This window comes from Neopsephotus bourkii, unplaced genomic scaffold (genome assembly GCF_033783945.1).
Source record: "Neopsephotus bourkii isolate Nb327-2 ecotype Australia unplaced genomic scaffold, CSIRO-AGI_Nbou_v1 NB_1526, whole genome shotgun sequence".
NCBI classification, from domain to species: Eukaryota; Metazoa; Chordata; class Aves; order Psittaciformes; family Psittacidae; genus Neopsephotus; species Neopsephotus bourkii.
In genome coordinates, this window is record NW_026902002.1 from 498,041 (window position 1) to 510,265 (window position 12,225).

A 12,225-nucleotide genomic window follows, 5' to 3' on the forward strand; every position below is an offset into this window, starting at 1 on the left:
TCCTTCTCCCTGAGGAGATCTACTCAGCTTTATTTTCAGAAGTTACTACATTGATAGTATGCTGTGGGAAAGTGACTGAGGAGTAGGAAGGAGTAGTTCTCACTCCGTGCCATCTTCACACTTGGGAATTACTTCTGGGGTGTGTGAGGGAACAAGCGCTCTTGGCTTCCAAGAGTTGAAGGAACTTGCTCAGAACAAAGTGGCACTCACCTGGGGAACTGTTATTCTTTATGTTGCAGCTTATTCTCTAGCCTGCTGCTGAGCCATTACAGCCCTACTCCGTGCCTTAGGATAGATGTTGCAGTCCCTGTCTAGCCCACAGGGACTGTCTTACAGGATTCTTCCACGTGTACAATTAAAGCAGTGGTGCGAGTAGTTAATCCACTGATACTTGAAGCTTTCTGTACTGCAGGAGATAACCAACTGTATACAGCAATGATTTCCCAAGCATATGCCCTCTTATTATGAAGTGTGTATGTAGTTTTGGGAGGTTTAACTATGTAGGAAGTTTTTGCTTGTTAATAATTACATTATTGAGTAACATTTTCCACTGCTGATGTTTTGCTGCTTTTGATCTGCTACAAAGTCACACTCTTCATTTTGATCTGGTCTGTGCTCATTTTTGTTAGTTTTCTGTGTGTATCTGGGAAAAAGCAGCTTTTTCTGTTCTTTTCATAGACTGATACTGTTCAGTCAGTCCACGTAAAGCTGGGGTGAGCATTTATATTCCACAGATCTAACAACAAACGCTCCTACGTAAAGGTCATGCAAGCACTGAGAGTGTGTGTGTGTTTGTGTGTGTGTAAGGTGGAATTTTTTGGGGATATCTCCTAGTGATAGAGCAATGATGATTTTAGAAAGGAGGAAATTGATTACATTTATTACCAAACTATATGTGCAGTACATATATATATATACACACATATATTAATAGACCATATTTTGGTCCTAAATTACTTGACAGTGTCCCTTTTAGCATGAGCCCTTTGATATGTTTTACCATTAATATAACAGACAATGAAGGAATCGTAATGGTATACTAATAGGCATTTACATTTTCTTCATTTGATTTGAGAATGAATTAATCATAAATGACAAGGTTTGGGGAGAAGGATTAACCATGTGTGTTACTGTATGTTGGTTTACGAATATCAACCTAAACAATTTAAATTGGATGATAAAAGAACTATGTTTATGATCTTGTGTCTCCTAGTGTTGTCTTTAGGAAAATGGTGTTTCAAGAAGAAAATAGGACAAGAAAGTATTCATGTGAAATGGCACTTGTATTATTTTTAGATTATACTTGTCAATTTTTTGGATGACGGGAGCTTTTCATTGTTAATTGAGACGTACAGTAAAATCTTGCTAATTCGCTGACTGCTAATCAGAGCATCCAGTAGGTTTATACATCCCCAATGGTCTCTTCCCCACCTCTCTGCAATAGTCTAAAAAGTACTGTAGCGAGGTCTGCTATTAGAAATACTGTATGACTTCACCCAAGTATACTACAGAATTTATACAAGTATACTGGGAGGTAGAAGAAGTATTGAAACCTAAATTACAGTTGTCAAAATAAATGAACAAAGTACATTTTATGATGTGACATCCTTGCTTTCATTGCCTGCTTCTTCACTGTTTTCAGAATTATCATTTGTAAAGGGTTTCTAAGCCATTGCTGCAAATTATTGGGGTTCTGCTGTAACTTTTGGAGTTTATCCTAAAGTATACATGTTCTCCTATGAAAAATTTCCACCTGGACAGATACATTATATAACATGCTTGTTCAGAATATTTTTATAGTATTTGTATCATATGTAGTAACTATTTGAAATGAATCAGAATATTTGGATGAATTCACTCTGAATTTTGCAGCATTGGACTACTTTATGTATGTATATTTGCTAACTAAATTTTCTTGGCTTTGAGAGCTTTGTTTTGTTTTTTTATTTTTATTTTTATTCTGTGTTTGCTTGTTTTAATACCATTACAACTCAGAGGGAAAAACCTAATACTCCTGGGAATCCGTTTGAAAATTTTAACGAGCAGAAATATGTTTATGCAAGTCGGTACCAGTCCACATGTGAACTTTCAAATTACATGGTCGGTACTGAAGCAAATGAATAACGTTACAGTTTCCTAGTGTTATTTTTTACTAAAATGAAGCCTTGTAACTTTGAAAGTTCATTCAACTTACGATAATGCATGTTTATGTTAGGCATGTAATGCATTTAGCTAAAACTCACTTTGCAAAGGACAAGTACTAAGAAAGTATTACTGCTAATGGAAAGATGTCTTTAGGTTAAAATTCAAATTTTTGTCCAGTTTTAATTTGCTTTGTGTCAGGGAAATAAATTTATATTAGCTTTTGCTCTACTTGGCATATAAAACCTTGTTTCCTTTATAAAATTACATCTTCTGGTAGGAAACACAAACTGAGGCAAGAAAACATTTCTAAGAGTTGTTTCTTGCTTTCCTTAATCCAATGGATGGAAAGGTAATATTGTGTAAACAACATTATTTTATTTTTTTATGCAATATCATGCTGTAAATATGATTTATCAAATAAGGATGTACCTATGATTGAATCTTTGATTCTGCACAGCTAGAGTTTATATATAAATATAAATGTGTCTTGACAATCAAGGACTTATGTCAGTCTTCCTTTTTGACGTTTCTTATTGTTATGCATTCCATTTGTTTGACTTGAGTATTTGTATTGTCTGTAAAGTATGTAATGTTTTTATCGCTTGTTTAAAAACAAAACAAAAAAGCTTGTAAATACCTATGAACTGATCACAGTACCGCTCTGTTAGAAGGCATATGATGATGTACTGATTGTAAGCAATAATACACAACAGTGCTAACTTTACAAGTAGCATAAGGATAAGTTCCAAAAATACCTTTGGGAGTTAATAGCCTTGTTTGAATTAATGAATATTCTTAATCATTTTTTAATAAATAAATTCAGATGTCCTCCTGCTGGAGTATATAACATTGTTTACACAGCACAATTTCAGTCACATAGGGGACAGTCTGTGGCTTCATCCGTACACACTGAGTAAGAAATGAATGGCTTGTCTGCACTTCTGCAAGTTGAGGAAGACTGCAAAAGTTGAATAGCTGTGTCTCTAAAGGATGAGAGATACTATTCTGCTTCTGTGCCGATTCCTGACAATTCCTCCGCTTAAACCTGGAGTCTTTAAGTCCCGATACTGAACTGATGAGACTTTGGCCTCCAGTAGAAAGGAGTAGTTCTCTTCTTATTTGATATGCAGATAAACAGTCAACTTACAAGTCACCTCTTCATTTGAGTTGCGTATTTTTCAAATTATGAGCTATGAGATGGGTATATTCCAATAAATAATCTATATCTCAAACTTATAGTTTGAATTGAATAGATAACAGAATGTACAGAGCAGCATAACTATCTGAACAGTCATCACTGCTTTGGAACCCCCTACCCCCAATTTATAAATGTACATGACCTACATTTTATAGAAAAAAAATGTTTTTAAATGCTAGTCATTTATATAATACGTGCTTTGAAGGATTTGCTAGTCCACTTCTGTCACTTTTAGTACACTGGTATCTTTTATATGTAATGTATGCTTTTTATTATTATTATTGTAGTAAAGCATTTCAGTAGGAGGAATTTTACAACAGTATAAGGGGTTGAAATTTGCATTGTCAGAAATGAATTATACTGGACTTTGTGTAGTCTTGTCTTTTTTTTAATGCTGTCTGGCAAGGAACATGGTATTCAGTAAAGCAAGTGACCTCGTTTTATTTTGGAGGCATACTATGTAGTGCTGAATTGGATCTGGAAATTGATGAATTTGAAGACAGAGAAATTAGTATAAAATCTAGTGTACAGAAGAAATTGTATTATGAAAACCTGGTGATATATATAGTGGAACACTATTACAGTGCATTTCCTATATAGTGTTATTTTCCAGAAGTCCATATGCCTTCTTTGTATTTCAATTAAAAAAAAAAAAAGCATACAGATAAAATTAGGATAATAGGTTTATTTCAATGATTATACAGTATTTCTTTATCCTACATCTTTTCCGTCCCTTTATTATCAAAGACCATAGCCTCAATTCCATCAGTAAAAGTTTGTATATAGGTGAGAGATGGTTTTGTAGGACCCTGAAAAGTATGAGTTTGTATATTTCTTATGTTCCTGACAGAAATCAGTATGTGAGTGTTTCTTTATTCCTGTGAAATGAGGAATTTCCTGGTGGAGAGAGAGAGTGTGTGTGTGTGTTTGTTTGAGTGTGTATGTGTGTGTAGATAAATAAAAGATGTTTGGGTCTCAAGGCAAAAATGATCCAAGTATAAAAGGATTTAATGTAGCTCAACGTGACTTGCATTTAATTTTAAAAGAAACATTTAGATTTCATAATTCAAAAAAGACAAAAATAGTTTTGCGGGAAACAAAACTATTTGGATAGCAGGCTTGACCAAATGAATTTTGGTTAAACTTGATATATTTTAAATGATTCTATTTCTGCCTTTATTTCTGCCCTAAAAGCAACTTAAAATATTTTGGGAGTTACTCTTCCTGTTCATTTGACTGTGAGTGTAATTTATATCATGGTTTACAAAATGTGGCATGAAGGATTGGATTGTTTTATCTGTATAATGCAATGAAAGATTGCTTTTTCCTTTTTTTTTTTTTTAACATAATCATGGTGAATGGTATTGTATTCTTAGGACTGATTTATTCATTAAGTGTCTTAATGAGTTTCATCACTTTTGACATTATTGTTTTCTTATGGTTAACTTAGATTTTTGGGGTTTATAATACCTTTCTCTGTATTGTGATACTAAGGGAAGTTATGGTTTTGCTTTATTTTTAATTAAACTAATAGTTTGATAATTTATATTTGCAAATGATGCATTTTAAATGTGGTCACTTGCTGTTTGAAAAATAAAAATATAGAATACTGTTTTATGAATAGACTTAGCAGTATTTTTCATGTTAGATCATTTCAAATCTGCTTTCTCAAGGAGAAAGATGAAGGCATGTAAAGATACGTATCATTGTGCAAGAACTGATTAAATGAGATATTTAAATACTTGATTCGAGACATACAAAACTGACTGGATTTTCTTGCCCTTTTGGATCTCCTGGCCTCCTTTCCTAATGGAAGACTTTAATTTTAATCTGGGTCATTTAAGAAGATTGCCCTGGAATCACTTTAATAGAAACACCTAGTATTAGACCAGCTTTCTTCTTGTGATTCTTGTTCGCACTAGAGAGAATTTATTCAGTGCCAGCAATTCTTCATGTAAATGAGAATCAGGACTTCGTTGTAATCTCAGTTGTGAGAAAGGTGAACTTGATTATTCAGGTTTTCAAGACTGTTGGGTAGCAATATGCCATGTGTGTACTACATCAGTTTGTAGTGTGTGTTGTATACAGAGTATTTGTTACTTAGATTTTTCTATCATTGCAACAAATATTTAAAAGATAATGAAGATCACAGCATGCATGCACTTACAAAACCAGAAATGTGCATTAATTTTCTCACCTTCATTCATGTGTTAAAGGCATTTCTTTCCTGAATCTTCGGGTAGAGTCCCTACTGAGAAAGACTTGACTTTTGTAAAATGCGTTGCTCTGTTGATTTTACTTTGTATAAGAACAATGGCTTTAAACAGAGAGGGTAGATTCAGATTAGATATAAGGAAGAAGTTGTTCACTGTGAGGGTGGTGAGACACTGGAAAATGTTGCCCAGAGAAGCTGTGGCTGCCCCATCCCTGGCAGTGTTCAAGGCCAGGCTGGACGGCTCTTTGAGCAACCTGGTCTAGAGGAAGGTGTTCCTGCTTATGGCAGGGGGATTGGATCTGGATGATCTTTAAGGTCCCTTCCAACCCAAACCATTCTGTGATTCTACAAAAATGTAAAAAAGTTGCACAGTAGCTTTTAAAGAGAAAAGAATCTAGTGACGTCTGTGTTAAGACTTGAGCCATGATCACATGAGCACTGTAGAAAGAGCACTGTGGGTCTAGATGCCAGTGTCTGCCCACCTGGTGAGTACAACCTCAGTCCTGGAGCCCACAGAGTCACTACCTATGCATTCTTTACCAGCCCTCCTCTGGGCAGCAGTGGCTACATGAGAGGAGCTTTACATCTGGCCTCAGCCTAACCCCTCCTGAGGCTGTTTAACCCAGTTGATTGGAGTTGCACGGTAGCAGAGAAAGGCCATTCAAGAGATTTGCTCTACTGCCTTGCCCAGGGACAGCAGCGCTAGCTGTGGGATGGCCACAACTGATTAAATTAGCACAGACGGTCTGAAATTTGCCTTAGGAATGCTGTCCTTACCCAGTCCCTCTCAGCTGTGCGAGGCCACGGGTGTTGCTGTTTCATAAGGCTTTCACATAATTCTGAAGTGTGAACACAGTAACATGACTTGGTATGACTTTGTTTCAATATTACTCCAGTGTGCATTTAATATAGAGTGGCAGGAATGTGGGATGGTATGTTAACATGCAGCTGGTAGTGTAACTACTTTTAATGGTTTCATGTTTAATAGTTTTATTAAATTGTGGGAGAATTTTGCAATATGCCTAAGTAAGCAGTGTCTGTGTACTTGGCCATCCTGTCTGTCTTTACCTTTGTTACATCCATTTACGTTAGTTATTCTGATATTTATTTGTTTTAATTATGCAGTAGAAATAGGAAATCAAAACTGACAGTTTCTGCTTATTGACTTTCATGATTAAGATTGTCAAATAGTAAGGTGATAATGAAAATAATTCAATATTTTGATGTTAAAAAAAAATTGCCAGAACCTACATTTTGTGTTGAGTGAGAAAAACAGTCCATGAGCTTGGCTTTATTTCTGTGCTGGGAGAAGCAAACTGTTTCTGTAAAAATGACTCATTATTTAGAGGGCAAAAAAAAAAATTCTCTCCTCACTCTTTTTCTCTGAAATTAGTATTTTTCTTACACTGCACAGGAGAAACTATTTTGTAGCGCCAGGACAGGCAGCTGTGTGTGTAAGTAGGGAGAGATTTGGGGTGGGTTGGTTTAGGGAGGTAGTCTGGAAGAGTGTCCAATTTGTTGTTTATCTTCTGCACAGTACTTGCCGAATCAATGGAAGAGAGTTTCCTATCAAGTATTGTTTGCTTTTTTGTCTGCTCTAGTTTTCAAGATACGGCGTTTAAAGAAGAGAGCCTTACCAATGGAACAGGGGCTTAAAATGGGGTCCATGTGTCCTGTCAGAAGCCAGCAGCCCTGCCCTAGTCATTCAGGTAAGTTGTCTCCACAGCAGCATTCTTCCTCTTTTATGTCAGGGCTGGTCTTCAGGTTCATAACATCCCTGCTCCAGCATCTGCTCCAGCATCTGCCCTAGCTTTTGAATTTCAAAGGAAGTCAAAAGCATGTACGTACAAGTAATTGGATTTGGTGAGGTTCCGTGGTAAAATGTGTGTGTGTGTGTGCATCATGCAGTCCAGTCAACTATATCACTTTTTGCAGAGTCAGCAGCTGTGCACATCATGCAAGAAGCATGGGATCCAGTTCCTCCTTATTTGTACTTGCTTCTGGATGTTTGCTGGGTGTACAAGTAACTCGTGGTTTTTCAACTTGGAGTCCATCTCCCTGGGCAGCTCTACCTGTCTTACACAGGAGAGCCATGCTGCTGCCTGATCATTGTATGCTGCTGCCTTCTGGTGGCAAAGTGGCTTGGCTTTTCTTTGGCCAGTGGTTGCACCTATCAAGCCTCTCGGCTAGGAATGTGAGTGCCTAGTCCCAAACCAAGCTTTGTGCTGGTATCTTTTGACAGAGGTCAGTGCATTGGCAGTAGCTTGTCCATAGCTGCCTAGAGGGGTAATATAGCTAAGCGGGCTTAGCTATGGAAATGTAAGCTTTGTCACTGAACACGTTAGTTTTCACTTTTATTTACATACAATAGCCTCATTGTCAGATGTGATCATTAGTGCCATTTCAGAGAGGCAGAAGTAGCAGAGCTCATAACTGCTGTTAAATCTAAAGCACTAGCCTGGCCTAAGTGAAACCAAGGGGATACCATTATTTTAGCAGTGTAATGTATGAAAAAGAATTACGTGTTTTAATATGAATAATGCCTGTTCAGAATGTGTAATTTTTATACTCTGAACGCTCTTGAGGAGCAGCCCTTCCTTAATCAGCCTGTCCTGTCACAAGATAAATAGAGTCACAAGACATGATAAAGCAATGAGTACAGGTGTTGGGAGTACTCCCAGGGCAATTGCAAAGTAATCTTGACCATGCAGTGATGTGTAAGAACTAAGCAGATGATGTAATCAGAAGCTAAAAGGATGACTTCTTTGTTTTCTCTCTTATTTAGTTCAGTTTGTCTTGCCAGTTCCTAAAATCATCTTTGTTATAAAGCTAATTACAGACAGCTTGGAACAGCTGAAGAAAGTTGCAGCTTGGAAGGACGGATAGGCAAGTGCAAAGATACTGGTGTGCTACAGCAATCTTTTTCTCCAAACTGGAACTAGAAAGGAGGATTAAGACAGCATTTGTTAGCTTAAAGGAAATCATCAAATCCAAGTGAATGGGATGACTGGTCCCCTAGCTGAACGTGTAGCTAGAGTTTTGGGTGTTGCACCCACTTGGAAATGCACCACAAGGATAGTATAACATCCCATATCAGACCTTACAGTATAAGGTTTACCCACGCTGGGTATGGGAATGTGCTTTGGCAGCATTGGCTCCCGAACAGGGTGTTCTTGTTGCCTGTAAGTCCATTTTAAGGCATTGAAGCAAGACTGTTGTTTGTGGTGATGCTCAGGTAGTATACCAGTAATGTTCCCATGCACTGAACAAAATCAAGTAAAAATGCATTTTAAAAGAGAGCATTTTACAGTTTACAACTATGAGCATGCATGAATAGAAAAAGGCTGGCTCTTCATTTAGTCTAGGAATATACTCCTTATGTGTAACAGTCTATTTTATTGTTGATCTAGGGTTCATCTGTTGATTATTAAGTGATGTGATTAGCTAAATGGTGTAGTTTGTTCACAGTTCGTGCTGTGTGTGGACATGGAAATCAGTTTGCATGTTGCTGTGTTTGTGAGAGCCCACCTGGAGCACTGTGTTCAGCTCTGGGGCCCCCAACACAAGAGCGAATCCAGAGGAGGGCCACAAAGATGCTCAGAGGCCTGAAGCACCTCTCCTATGGAGACAGGCTGAGAGAGTTCGGCTTGTTCAGCCTGGAAAACAGAAAGCTCTGAGGAGACCTCAGAGCACCCTTCCCTAAAGGGGTGCTACAAGAAACCTGGAAGGGACATTTTACAAGGTCTGTAGTGACAGGACAAGGGGGAATGGCTTTAAACTAACAGGGGCAATTTAGATTAGCCATTAGGAAGAAGTTCTTTATTGTGAGGGTGGTGAGAAAGTCACAGGTTGCCCAGGGGAGTTTTGGGCATCCCATTCCTGGAAGTGGATGGGGCTTTGAGCAACCTGGTCTAGTGAAAGGTGTCCCTGCCTATGGCAGGGAATTGGAACTAGATGATCTTTAAAGTCCCTTCCCATCCAAACCATTCTATGATTCTATCTCTGGGAACTGAAGACAGTGGTGATGAGGTATGTGATAATTAACATCCATCCTCCTAAGAATCAATCCTCTCCACATTTCACAGGATGGTTCAGACCTGTGGATGTTTCAAGTTCACTTCTCTTGCTGACTGGCCTAAGAGCTGGTATTTTCCATTTCTGGGCTCCACATTTGTGTATTTGACAACTCTGTATTGTCCCTTACTTGTTTTATCCCATATAACATTTTTTCCCTTCTTTCTTAAATCTGCTCCCTAGACCAGTTTCCACTGAATACCATAGACTATCAAATGTCTTCTCAGATTACAGTCCAGGCTATCTGGTGCTTGGGTCTGCCGGGTTTTGGATGCTCCATCTATTAGTGCCAGGATCTATATAACCAGAGGGAAAGGATTCCTGCTGTCTGTGGATCTCACAGCGTTCATTGCTAGCCCTGAAGCCACCAAGGGATTGGACTTTGGTAAAACAATTTTAGCTTCCAGTTGTGTCCTCCCCCTGCTTTTTCCGCAGTAGAGCTAAGGTGCTCAGCATGAGGAGAGCACTTTTAATTAGGACTCAAATGGTTTGCAGTGGTTTTCCTGGAAGATGGTGCAGACCTCCGAGTGGTGCAGAGGAAGGGTCATGTGAAGACATGCTGGAAGTCACACAGCCAGCATTGGGGGAATATGGGGGAACATACAACATTCCACATCATCCCAGATTTGATATGTGTAAGAGCTGCTTCTCTTGTATTTGGGTTACCTCTTCATTTTCAAAGCCTGTGCTTTAAAGGAAGCAAACTACTTTGCTGCTTGTTGATCGCTGTTGGAGGTGGTGATGGTTGTATGTCAGTCTGTGGTTTTGCTCATGTACAGAGTATGGAAAAGCAGTGTGCTCCTCAGAAATGCATGCAGCTCCGCTGGAGATGTGCTGCTGACTGAATTATCTTGCCAAGAAGGAAGGTGTTGAAGATTGCCGTGACTGCAATCAGAGCAGACAGGAACCTACACTGAACACTCCTCAAAGTGCTTTTTCAACAGCAGTGCTCAGTGATCTTAGTATCTCAGTGTGATCCCTGTGAAAACACCTTTTACAGAGTTATCCTTTCCTGTGGGGAGGCAGTGTTTGGGTGGGCTGTGTGCCCCAGGAAACTGCTGTTGTTTAGATGTGTCTGTGGGGGCAGAGGTGCCTGCAGGACTCTGGCTTTCAAGAACTGGTGACTTCACTTACAGACTTTGCACATGCCCTCAAGATGAGGGAATCTGGCTAAACCTGCTCCCTGGTAGCTGTAAAGTGTGTAAAGAGAAGGGAGCTGGAGGAGAACTTCTGAAATATTCCAGGAATGGGATATCTTGTGGGGAGATAGCTGCTCATTTCCTCAGACATCATCCCCTTTGAGTAGTCTTCCGTCTTCACTGAACCCTTGCGTTTTTCTGCCTGCCTGTCTTCTCTGAGCTCTTGCTTTTCTTTTTTGCCTCTCACTTATCCTGTTTATGTCCATGAGTAAAGGCTTGTTTACACTTGGCAGGACACTCTAGAAAGCAGGTTCACTAAGTTATATGGATGTCTTGTACGGGTACTTTATTGAGAATTAAAACAGCCCGACAGCATTTTGGCTTACTTCATTTTGGAAGTACATGAAGTCAGTGAACGCTTTTCAGCCCTAAGAATGGTTGTCTAGCTTCAGATTTGATCCTGTTTAGACTGAGACTATGCAAGATTCGTGCCTTCAGCTCAGCTGGAGCTTTGTCTACACCTGCTCACGGGGTTTCTTGCCAGCCCTGAACAGGGAAGTTACGCTGAACTGAGCTCTTATTGAAACCAGGTTGCAGCCGCTCCTGTGCGGAACCGGAGCGCCGTTTCGCCGCGATCGGCAGCCTGCCCTGCCACTGAAACCCGGCAGGCGCGACTTACACAAGTTATGTTATGTGTGTGTAGCTCTGCGCCCGGCGGTTCGATGTGGCGGAAGCAGTCCGCTCCTAACCCGACACGGCTCGGTTTCCCACACACAGCACCGCTCGCTTTGGCACCCGCGTGTCCGCCGGACCCGAGTGGGGGGGGTATTGGCTCCCCGGGGCGGGGCGCGGCGGGGCGGGACGGGACGAGGGGGCAGCGCTGCCCGGGCAGACGTGGCAGCGGACGGAGGCGGCGCTGCGGGGAGCGGGCCGGGGGCGGTGGCGGAGCGGGAGGGCCCGGGCGCCGCCAGGTGAGTGGGGCAGGGGCGACGGCAGCACCCGCGACCCCACCGCGGGGCTGAGCCGAGCCGAGCCGAGCCGGGGCGGTGGGACGGGCAGCAGCGGAGGGGCAGCCCAGGTGGAGGTGGCGCGGCTTTGCGTGGCTGTGCCCGCGGCGGCTGCCGCTGCGGCGTTGAAGTAGCTCCCTCGGGGGCGGGGGAGCGAAACGGGGGAAATAAGAGCTAAAAGACAAATAACGGGGAGGAGAGGTGGAAAGGGGAGGCAAAAGAAAAAGGCATATAAAAAGAGGGGGGAAAGGGCAAAAAAAAAATAAGGAGAAAAAGAAAAAGGAGGGCAAAAAAGACGAAGAAAAGGCAAAACCCAAGAAAGACAAAAAGAAGGCAATAACGCAATAAAAGGCAAAAGGCGGCAAATAAAAAGGCAAGAAAAAGGCAAAATTGGAAAAAAAAGGGGGAAAGAAAAAAAAAAACAGAAAAAGGGGGGAAACAACCACA

The 12,225-nt window shown here is 40.5% G+C and overlaps 1 protein-coding gene across 2 annotated transcripts in view; it reads left to right on the forward strand.

The window, feature by feature from the left end:
- The first annotated feature begins 6,472 nt into the window (after positions 1–6,472).
- The window catches only part of SLC12A8 (solute carrier family 12 member 8), a 58,517-nt gene continuing 52,764 nt past the window's right edge, over positions 6,473–12,225 (forward strand). Inside the window, exon 1 of one of the 2 annotated variants that reach the window (XM_061370009.1) lies at positions 6,473–7,267. The gene's annotated coding sequence lies outside the window, so the exon portion shown is untranslated. Of the gene's footprint in view, positions 7,268–11,644; positions 11,743–12,225 lie in introns of those variants that run through there. The other variant, XM_061370008.1, reaches the window with a different exon arrangement.